Source organism: Rhinoraja longicauda, chromosome 2, assembly GCF_053455715.1.
Source record: "Rhinoraja longicauda isolate Sanriku21f chromosome 2, sRhiLon1.1, whole genome shotgun sequence".
Lineage (NCBI taxonomy): Eukaryota > Metazoa > Chordata > Chondrichthyes > Rajiformes > Arhynchobatidae > Rhinoraja > Rhinoraja longicauda.
In genome coordinates, this window is record NC_135954.1 from 39,228,423 (window position 1) to 39,240,583 (window position 12,161).

Here is a 12,161-nt window from a genome sequence, read left to right on the forward strand (position 1 = left end):
TGAATCCAGGTTCTATCCCTTAATTTTTATGAAAGTAATTTTCTTGTATCTTTCAAAATAGTTCTGATTCAATTTCCCTATGGATATCACTATTGACCCAATTTCATGTAATTTTGCCCTACACTTTTTAATCCAAGAGCCTACAGCAAATGTTCAAGCTGAACTACTACTAATCATGCTGCAAAAAAATAGATTCTGGGCTGAATCTTAACTGTCAGTATGTTTCCAATGGTAAAATGAGCCGTTGAGTTGATCATTTGGCCATAGTTGAATGTGACCCTGTCAGTTTTGATAGCTGGGCCTCATTAAAATCTCAGTAGCCAAAATGTAAACACTTAGCCTGCTCACTCTCAATACTTCAAAGAACCTGGTACATAATTAGTGAATATGTTATTTCTTGTAGCCTGTTTAGGAGGACGGTAAAGTGTTTTTTTAAAAATGTGAATGTTCAAAATATGTAAATATAGCAGGTGATTCTTATGTCAATTAATATTGAATTTTACACTGTGGTTTTGATGCATTTTTGCTCTACTCTTGCTATTTGTTCTCCCCATAAACAGTGGCATGTCCACCTGGACACTTCAGTGCAAGACAAGACACAATCTGCACTCCCTGTGCCTTTGGTTCATTTAATAGGCATTATGGAAAGACTGAATGCACGAACTGCCCACATGATGAAGCTACCAATAGAAGTGGTGCAACTTCTCAACAGGAATGTCATTGTAAGTTTGTTTTGTTAATTATTCATAAAAAGTGTTTTTCCAATTCGTTGGTTGAACAATATGTTTGGTCGTATTTACTTGGCGCTGCACATCTGTCATCTTGTTGTGCCCACACGGTCACAGGGAGAATGTACAAACTCCATATAGACAGCCCATAGTCAAGATCGAACCCGGGTTTCTGTAAGTCAGCAACTCTGGCACCACTTCCTCTGGCAGCTCATTCCATATACCCACCACATTCCGTGTGAAAAACCCTATCCCGTCGTTTATTTTTAAATCTTTTCCCTCTCACCTTAAATCTATGCCCTCTAGGTTTACATTCCTCTTTCCTTAGAAAATATTCCTCTTTCCTTGGAAAATATCCTCTGCCTCTCATGACTCCATCACCAAGACAATTTTGCATTCAATTGCGAACCTCACCCTGGATTCCATGTGATCTAATCTTCGAGGCCAGTCAAGATTGCAGGGAATCATCAAAAGCCTTGCTAAGTCCATGTTGAGAATGACTACTGCCCTGCCATCATAAATCCTCTTGGTCACCTTTTCAAAAGTCTCGTTCAATTCATGAGAAAAAAAAATCCACACACAAGGCAGTGCTGACTACTACCCCCAATCAGCTCTTGCCTTTCCAAATGCAGATGGACCTTGTCTTTCAGAATCCCCTGTGGTAACTTTCCCACCACCAATGTTAGGCTCATCAGCCTGCATCCTTGAAGCCCTTTTATAAAGCCACAACATGAGCAACCCTTTAGTCTCCCAGTATCTCACTCTGAGATGAATCATATATCTCAGCCAACATTCCTGCAATTTCTTCCCTTGGTTCCTGCAACATTCTTGGAGCACTTATTCACGTCCTTGGGATTTATCCCGCCTTATCCGATGCATTTGGGGTGCCATAGAAAAGCTAAAGCATGGTGCTAAAAGAAACAAAGTACTTTTCTAATTCACTCTGGTGTGCATAATGAAAATAGTGTAATCTTTCTGATATTTAAAGAATCTCCACAGGGTTTTTACCAATTTGAAAATAAGAAACCGTGCAGGTTAATTGTTAATTTCACATTTAAGATCATAAGGTCATAAGTGATAGGAGCAGAATTAGGCCATTGGGCCCATCAAGTCTACTTCGCTATTCAATCATGGCAGATCTATCTCTCCCTTAACACCCATACTAATCAAGAATCTATCTATGCGTTAAAAATATCCATTGATCCACATCCATTTAACTCAGCATTAGAGGAAAATCCAATAAAAAAGTTGTCAATTGTGCATTACAACATTCTCAGAGTTTCATTCTTAGATTGGTAAAGAGTGTTTCAAGACATTATAATCAAAATCATCTTTGTCTTTCAGGGATTATATACCCATGGATATTACCTGTGGCCTCTTCAATAGGAACTTGCATCTTATTTATAACCATTTGGATGTAAGTATTAGTCATTTCTAAAACACCAGAAATGTTTTAAGTGTGTTGTTTATAATTATTGAGAGGAGGGACATGAGCATGATTGGACCTTCATTGATCTTCTCAGTCACCATCTTAAAAATCACATACAGAACAAATATAGCACAGCAGGAGGATGTTTGGCAGGTCAAATCCATCAAGTACAGTCGAGCTAGTCTGCACCTCTTCCCTTTCCCTGGATTCTTTCCTTTCAGCTATTTATCCAATTTGCTTTTGAATGTTACAATTCCATTTCTCTTCACTACTACCCGGGCAGTGTATTTTAAACCTTAACCACATGCGGCGTCAGTCTTGGTTCTTTTGCCGAACACATTTATTCTTGTCGCTTAGTTCTTGACCTTATTGCCAATTGGAATAATTTCCCTCTAACTGGTCTATTTAAGCCCATCATGTTTTTAAATATCTCTAACAAATCCCTTTGCAACCTGCTGTCTTATCAGAAAAACAAGTCCAAATTCTCCACTCTTGTTTGAGTGTATTTTTTCAGAGGATATGGATAACTGGCAATTCCAGCCTTTATTTTTCATCCCTAACTGTTATTGAACCGAGGAGGCTGTTACCTTTGGGGGGTACCTTTGTGAGGAAAATGAGTGAGCCAAATAGGTTTCAATTATCATCCAATAGTATCCTAATTAATTTTATTGTGAGTAACTTTTCTCTCTTCATTCTTTTTACGTTAGTCATTTGAAGTTAACACAACTTCAATTATTTTAGTGAAGCTGAACATCTTCCCCAATGCTCAAGTTGTTGCTGAATCAGTGTAAAGGATCAAATGTTATTTTGAATCTAATATTTTATCTAATTCTAGGGACTTGTTTGCAACCACAAATACTTCTTCCTCCCCTCTCTCTCTCTCTCTCTCTCTCTCTCTCTCTCTCTCTCTCTCTCTCTCTCTCTCTCTCTTCATGTTTCTACATACTTTATACAATGTATGGGACAGAATACATATATTACCAAAGAAAGGCACTAATAAAGTATGGTATTTAAAACAAGTAGAGGGAGAATGAAGGGGGTAGAGAGGTCAAGGATTTGAAAGTCTGTAACAGATTGCTATAGCTATTTAGCGAGAGGGAATGAGAAAGTACATACAGATAAGGGTTAGCTCAATGAGAGAGGAAGAGAGGGGGAGGTGGAGAGGATAAGGGGAGTGAGAGAAAGTTTGAGAGCCTGCAGTCTAGAAACAGGATATCCGGACTGTATCTCTAAAATTTAATGTCTAAAGACCACAAGAAATTGCAAGACAGTTATAGATGCGGCCCAGTTATAGATGCAGCCCTAAACAGACTTCCTACGATTGACACACTGTCTCGGAAAAGCAGCTAACATAATCAAAGACTTGTTCCATCCCAGTCATTCCTTCTTCCTCTCCCTGTTTCCTTCCGGCAGAAGGTACAGAAGATTGAAAGTATGCACCATCAGACTGAAGAACAGCTTCCTCCCCTCTGTTATCAGGCTTCTAAATAGTCCTTCCATGATCTAGGGTACAGTCCGATTCACCTCCCCATTGCGGACATTAAACTTTGTCTATGGAATTGATGTGCTACAGTGCTCAGATCTATATTCTGCACTTTGTATCTTCCTCTTCACCTATTGTACTTGAGTTTGACTTGATTGTATTTTGTATAGTATTATCTGACCTGACAATACAAAGCTTTTTGCCGTACACATTACAATAATAAACCTGAACCTACATCAAAGAAGCAGGCCGTTTGACCCACCATGTTAATGCGAATAATCAAGAGCCTTCTAATCCCTGTCCTTCTTTACCTTGGTGATTTAAATGCTCATTGTGAGTGCAACTGTCTTCACCAGCCACTGAAAAAGTTATTTGGAAGGGACCAGCCCTTCAAAACCTCTTATCCCTTATTGCAAACCTCTGCTCTCTTATTCACTATATCCTTTTTTGATAGTATTTTGTTGAGTTCAGTGATCTGTGAATCTACTATTTCTAGCTTTTCAGCACGTTTAGAATACTCAGATCTATTGTTTGTTAGCTGAAACTTGATTGGCTCACACTTAATTCAAATCTATTTGCCTGTTTTGTAAACTTGAGTTGCGTTTAGTTTATTGTCATGTGTACCATTGTACAGTGAAAGGCTTTTGTTGCATGCTAACCAGTCAGTGGAAAGACAATACATAAGTACAATCAAGCCACCACAGTGTACAAATACATGATAAAAGGAATAACATAAATAATGTTTAGTGCAAGATAAAGTCCTGTAAAGTTCAATCAAAGATAGTTCGAGGGTCTCCAATGAGGTAAATAGTAGTTCAGGGCTGTTCTCTAGTTGTTGGTAGGATGGTTCAGTTGCCTGATAATCGTTGGGAAGGAACTGTCCCTGAATCTGGACATGTGCGTTTTCACACTTCGATACCTCTTGCTTGATGGTAGAAGAGGGAGTGGCCATTGTGCGACTCATCCTTGATTATGCTAGTGGCCTTGCCGAGGCAGCATGAGGTGTAAATGGAGTCAATGGAAGGGAGGTTGGTTTGGGTGATGGTCTGGACAGTGTCCACAATTCTCTGCAATTTATTAATGCCAACTTGCCTACACCATATCTATCTTTATGCTTTCAGCTAACTTCAATATGTGAGTCTCCATAGGTTTAACTTATCTATACACTAAAGCTCTTGTTTGTCTGTTCCTGAACTACAACCAAAACGGTACACGATAGCACAACAAATTGAGGCCCACCTTACTCACCATCGTCCCATTTGGTGCTAATGGAAGAAGTTTCATTGAAATCAGTGTTGTATTTTTAAAGTTATTCACATTTTAAAGTTTAAATCTATCTCCTGGAGAGGGAAGGAGGAGGGAGGATAAGGGGGGTCGAGGGGGGGGAGGAGGGTGGGAAGGGCGGGGAAGGGAGGGGGGTAGGGGATGGGGGGAGGGGAGGGGGGAGTGGGGAGGAGAGGGTGCTGCACTAATGCAGGAGAGGTTTGGGCCCAACATGTCCACTTGGTCTAGTTTATTAATAAAAATAGTGAATAGTTAGTCTGCACCAACCATCAATTCAACACTAATCCTACATTAATCCCATTGTTTTATTATCCCCACATTACCATTGACTCCCACCAAATTGTACCATCCGCTGCACACGAGGGGCAATTTACTGTGACCAATTAATTTACCAACTGTACACTTTTGGAACATGCTGGGATGTTCAGCTGTACAGATAGCATACGTGAACAATAAAGCAGAGTTTATGTTTCAGATTGGCAACACTTCATTAGAACTTGAGTTTTGACATCTTTTGTTCTGTAATCTTTTAAGATATTTATGTGCACTTTACAGATTATGCCAGAAGTATCGAAAGGCACGTGTGAAGGGAAAATATGTTCAGGTGAAAGATGAAGAAGTAAAAGAAGAGGTGAAATCACTGGCAAATATTATTAAAAGTGTTGACCTACTGGAACAGAAACGCAAATTAAGGCCATCTGAATTTATTGTTAGGCACTCACCAGAACATCGAGTGGGATTCTCAGATGATCAATGCATTGATCTACTTAGTGATACCGACACTGAAACAGGCAAGACTTTTGACTCTTTAGAGTCTGATGAAACTACGTGCCTGGAAAGCAGTGTGGAGGAATGCGGATCTATATACACATCAGATGATTCTTGCTTTATGTCAAGAAGTTCAACTCCGCAAAAACTGGAAGCAGTCTTCAGGCATGGAAGGTAGTAGTGTTCGTGAATTTTGTGCCAAAATCTGTACAAAATGTGGTCCCACATAGATAATCTGTAATTTGTAGACCCTGTTGCACATTGTTCTTTGAGTATATACTGTAGATAATGCTAAAAGAAAAATCTAAGACTGGAAGTCGTATCATCTTAAAGTATCTATTTAAATGCTTAATTCATCAACATGAAAAAAATGGTTTAAATTATATACTTATGGAAATATAAACAAGGGAATAAAGTTCATATATTCTGATATAGCAAAGGTTGTTTTTCTTACTGTAATAACATTATTGTTGATGAGATAATCCTGGTTGCTTAATTTGTATTGGTTAATGTATTGACAGTTCAACAGTTTTCCTGAGATTAATATGTGAGATTGAGCACTCTCAGGAACTTTAAGGGTTGCTCATTGAATTTTGAGTTTGAAATGGTTAGTCTATGTTGCATTATGCTCATGCTTTAGAATTACATATCTTTTTCAAACAAAAATATATTTTTTGAAAATAATGGAAGCAAAATGGTGTGATACTATGATAAAAGAATCAAATGTGTTTTATGATATCAGTCCTTTCAATATCATAGGCAAAGTTAAATGAGGAACATTATATGATACTTTTGAACTTCATATTCTTTGACATATACTTTTATGATTTTTTGCAAGTTAAAATCAATCTAAATATGATAGAAATGGAAAAAATTGTGTGCATCATAGGAATGAATGGCGATGTACTGAATTGGGCTTGAAAATTCTTACGTTTCCAGAGGGGGGTGGGGTGGGGGTGTGTGGGTGGGGGTGTGTGTGTGTGTCATGACAAGGACAAACCACTATTTCTTACCATAATTAAAATTTCTCTATCACCCATTCTTAAAGCATAGCTTTTTCATATTAAATACGCTTTTAAGAATGTTCAGCATTAAATCTTACATATTTAAATTCTATCCTATTGTTCTCTAGATGGTGATATTGAGTGATAGCAATGGTGTAAAAATTCAGTGAGGAACTACCAACATTACAACAAATTGTGGAAGAAATTAATTTAGAGGGAAATTAAAGGAAAATGAAAAGCGGAGACTTCGCATGTTTCCTTCAAGAGACTTTATTGCATGATATCATGGAGAGATGGCGGCAGCTAACTGCTCACCAGTTCTCTGACTTCACAGCAGAATTAGCCGATAGTTATACTCTGCAGTAAACAACTTTTGTTTTTTGGTAGATACAACTATACGAAAATACACTTTGTCCTGTTATTACATGGGTACCAATTATTTCATGAGTCATAACATACTTTTTATCTATGTTAATCTTATTCAATAACAGATGGTTAATACAAGTCAAACATAATACATTATTCTATCTCACCTTCCAAGCAGACCACGCCACTATCCCTTCTGCGAGCCGATCATAAACCCCTATTTACTGTAATGTATCTAGGCTACTAGCGGTAGGGGGCGTGGGTGGTCTACTGTAACTCGCTGCTGAGAAAACAAGCTTCCTTATCTCCGTTCATTATTTCATGTTTACATTCACTATCCACCATTTAACACATTCCCAGACAAGAGCTAATCTGTCTAATCTCACTTTGCTAATTCCCATTAAACTCTTCTACACCTGGTCAACGAGAGATGCCAATTGCCACGTTCATATACCCTTTCGTTACCTTGTTCAATTCCAATCAGAATGTAGTGAGAAAGGATTTTTATATATTCTTCCACACACAGTCGGTGAAAGGTTCTTAATTCTCATTCTTCATAGTTAAATTTACACTGAAATATTTGTGAATAATTTAGTATTGTAAAAAGAAAAATACTATTTGAATTAGGATAAATAAACCAAATATTGAATATTATTTATATCACAAAGCTTTAATAGGTGTTATATATTCAATTGTAAATGTTTTTGGTAAGGACTCGTCCTCACGTATGGGCAAATTAGATTGACATTCCTGAGAGGCATTGGGCTATTTAGCAGTTGGTATTGAATTAAAAGAATTTTATAATATCAGTTTTTGGTCTTCCTTTTTCACTATTAGACACAGCTCAATACAGAGATTGGAACGGGACTACTGTAATAGATAGAAATACCAACTTTTGTCTTTTCATCCTTTGTTCGGCCGACCTTTGTTCAACCATCTGCCTATCATAAACCTCCCTCACCCGTATCCACCTTTCACTTCTCTGGCTTTGTCCTACTCCCCCCTCCCTTTCAGCCTTCACCCGTCCACCTCACAATCACTTTGAAGAAGGGTACCAATCCGAAACGTCACCTATCCATGTGTTCCAGAGATGTTGATTAACCTACTGAGTTACTTAGTGTTTTTTTTGTAAACCAACATCTGCAGTTCCTTGTAGAAAAAATGTCTGAAGAAGGGTCCTGACCAGAAACATTACCCAAGCATGTTCTCCAGGGATGCTGCCTGATCCACTGAGTTACTCCAGCACTTTGTGTCTTAACTGCAGTTCCTTGTTTCTCGAATACAGATCCATGTGGTGATTGAATTTGATCAGTGTGGTACAGTAGTCTGTGAAGCCTTCAACCACTGCATTAGATTCAGAAGATTAAATCTGGGACAGACTAATTTGGGGTAGTTTGGAATATAAACAATAGCCAAGTTTAGAGGTTTTATGCCATGGTGTAAATTCTTACTTCCCTGCACTCTATGTTTCCATCAGCAATATTGTTCTATGGAGACATCTGAAAATAAACAAAAATAATTTAAAATATGTGTTTGCATCCATGCATTATGCTCCTACCATCAAGAAGTGATAGATTCAGTCAGCACAGGAGAGCACTCCATCCATTGAGATCTTCCAACTGATTAGATCTTTACAATTACTGATTCTCTTTCTCTTTCATCATTTCCCTGTGCAATCTTTCTTTGCACGTTTGTAAGCGGCGATTGAATCTGCTACCAACACCCCATGTCATATTTCATAATGGCCTAGGCCATTCAGCCCATCATTTATGTCAGCTCCTACAGAAATTTACTTTATTTGGTACACATTCCAAAAGTCTTCAAACATCATAAAGTTTCACTATCTTCTTCTTGCGTTTGAGGCAGCAGAATTTATGTAACGCCCTTCAGGCACTGTAGCCAGTGCAATGTGCTGTTGTCGAGGGCCATGAAGTCTACCCCTCCACCAGGGGGGCGGAGGACAGAGCAGTCGAAAATGACGTGATGCGCTGTTTGCTGGTCTGCTCCACACACGCAGGCTGCTGATGGACGCAACCCCCACCGATGCATGTTGGCGTTGAACCGGACGACCCCTGTGCGGAGCCGGTTCTGGGCGACCCACTCTTTGCGGGGCATGTCCGAGCCGGGTGGGGCTGTGGTGTTCGGTGCGACAGTGAATTAAGGAGGTCGCGAAGTCTGTTCCCAGCTGGTTCTCCATGCTCCTGGTATGTTGAAACCGGAGCCACAGAGGGTCGCTGCATGACGGGAGAAGGGGCGACGAGATGACAGGCTTTGAGGTCCCAGTAGCTGTGAATCCTGGGCGAGGTGGTGCAAAGGATGTTTGGCATCCGATGGGACCTTGCACACCAGCTTATGAGTGAAGAACTCTCTGCGAAGCTTGGCGGATGCGATACCTGCGAGCACCGGCAGGAGATCCGTCGGAGTAGGGCGTAGGCAGCCAGTGATGATACGCATTGTGTTGTTGAGGGTGGCATCTAGTGTGCTAGTATGAGCGCTGCGGCACCATGCTGGGGCGGCGTACTCAGCGGCGCTGTACACGAGTGCAAGAGCACTGGTTCGGAGAGTAGATGTACTGGCACCCCATGACGATCCAGCCAGGAGGTTGTTCCGTGCCAAGACTTTAGCACGGAGAGCTTCAAGGTGTTGCTTCAAGGTGTAGGTGTTCCTACAAGCAACGGAAATGGGTTGTAGGGGTGACCCATTGAGGGTGACAGTTAGCTGACGTTGAGCTTCCTTGTTGTTCAGGTGAAAGGCCGTTGTGGTGGTTTCTGCCACACTCAGTTTTAGTCTCCAGGTCTTAAGGTAGCCTGCGACAAGTTCCATATCCGTCGCGAGCACATCCTCCACATTTGACCAACTCCTGTCCGAGTGCAGTAGGGCCAGGTCACCTGCGTATCCGTACTGGCGCGAGGTTGTGCGTGGCAGATCGCTGATATAGAGATTGAAGAGCATGGGGGCCTTGTACCGAGCCTTGGGGGACTCCGTTTCTTAGGCGTCGCAGTCGGCTAGATTGTCCGTCGCTGGTCTTGAGTACAAAACTGCGGTTGGCAAGAAACCGCACTAAATGACGGTCAGGGATGGTTTGGGGGAGCTTCAAGATTAGGCCCTGGGGCTCATGTTGTCGACCTCCCCGTGGTATGCCCTGTCAACTGACCTCAGTCAGGCGAACGACAACAGACAGCAGAAGCAGAAGCAACAACTGCTTGCAGCCCAAATGCAACCTCAGTCGCTGCAGCGGGCACCTACGGATGTTGAACCAGATGGCATCACCCTGCTGCAGCTGAATGCGGAAGGCCTCACCAAGGCAAAGACCACCATCATTGAACATCTGCTACAGACCCACAAAGTCACTGCAATCCTGCTCCAAAAGACTCACAAAAGTGACAGCTCCCATCTGAAGATCCCTGGTTATACCCTGGCCGCCTACACCGAGAGCAACACCCACGGTATTGCCACTTTTGTAAGGAACACAGCAAAATGGAAAGCGATTGCAGCGTCCCCTCCTGACTCCGACGTGGAATGGGCGGCAACGCAAGTCGCAGGTGTCACTGTCATCAATGTATACAAGCCACCTTCTACCAGGCTCCACAAAGACTCCCTGCATGTACGCTGGAGACTTTAATTGCCACAGCACCACCTGGGGCTACCATTCAACTAACTCAGATGGCGCTGCACTAGAAGACTGGACCTCAGCTACTGGCGTTCAACTCCTTGCCAATGAAAATTATAAACTGACTCTTTGGACTCATTAGTTTGGTCAAGCATAAAGCTGCTGACAAGTACATCTTCCATGTTCATCAGCATTGCAAATGTTTTATGGGAGAAAATGTAATTTGCCTTAGCATCTCATTACTCGATCCATTCTATTTTAAAGGTTCCAGCATCTCTTTCCTTAAACAACAGTTTTTAAGTTTATTTTGTACCATTTCAAACTCTGTCTAATTTACTTCTCTTGTCCAAACTGTTTTCTAACTAGACTGCAATCACTCTTACCATTCTGCTTTATATGTTTTAATGTCGAGTTTGGAAATTGGATTGAAAAAATTAAGCCATATTTCGTCCTTTGCTATTTAACTGTTGGATTAGTATCAAAACAGAAACATTGTAATTTTGGGTTAGGCATTAGATATCCATTGCCACCATTTACTTCAATTTATTTTTTAAACAGGTGGGACTGCAGTTAGTTAAGTTCTCCGTTTCAATCCTTGCCTGACCTGCTATCTGTATGTCAAGTCAAGTCAAGTCAAGTTTATTTGTCACATACACGATGTGCAGTGAAATGAAAGTGGCAATGCCTGCGGATTGTGCACAATGGAGTTTGCCCATTCTCACTGTGACCATGTGGGTTTACACTGAATTTTCTAGCTACTTCTCACTTCCCATAGACGAGCTGGTAGATTAGTTGGCTATTGTAAATTGTCCGGGGGGGGGGGGGGGGGGGGGAGTGTAATAATAAAAGAATCAAAGGGAAATTCATAAGCATAAAAAAAAGTTGTGGAGCTGTAGGAGAAAGCGATGGGGAAAGGGACTGGTCTTTGCTCTGCATAAGTTGCATTTTGAGCTGAACGACCCCGTGTCATTTTGAGTAAACAAGTCAAAGCTCTCACGAGTTTGTGCAATAAGGCTCCATATTTGAGTTTTCCTCTTTGATAATGTTCAGTGAGGATTAATATTGGCCAGGATACTTGGGGTGACTATCTGGCATGTCTTTGAATAATCTAACATGTATCCAAATCTCTGATGCCTAACTCCCCCGTATTTCACCTACAATGGCCAACCCAGGGTTTGAAAACCTCCATAATTTAACCCCCCAGGGCCTCATCTATCCGAATCTGAAATCTTACACAGGCCTGGCACCTTCCTAGCTTTTTCACTCGGCGCATATATATATATATATATAGAACATCAGGACACGGATTTCAGGAATGGGGCAGGAGATTGAGAGGGGGTCTGGGGCAGTTCAGAGAATGGATGAAACATGTTCCTCGCTGCAGGAGGCGGAGGGGGGTTTAATTTAGATGAGTAAAGGAAAACACCAGTCGGACGGTGCAAGATTGGATTAATATTGATAGATCCAACATCTGGAGTTTTCTAATTTT

The 12,161-nt window shown here is 41.0% G+C and overlaps 1 long non-coding RNA gene across 1 annotated transcript; it reads left to right on the forward strand.

The window, feature by feature from the left end:
• The first annotated feature begins 602 nt into the window (after positions 1-602).
• On the forward strand, positions 603-5,556 carry LOC144609388 (uncharacterized). Its single transcript, XR_013549311.1, has 3 exons — positions 603-722; positions 2,073-2,145; positions 5,480-5,556. It is a non-coding gene; the product is annotated as an uncharacterized LOC144609388 (long non-coding RNA).
• Positions 5,557-12,161: the final 6,605 nt, after the last annotated feature.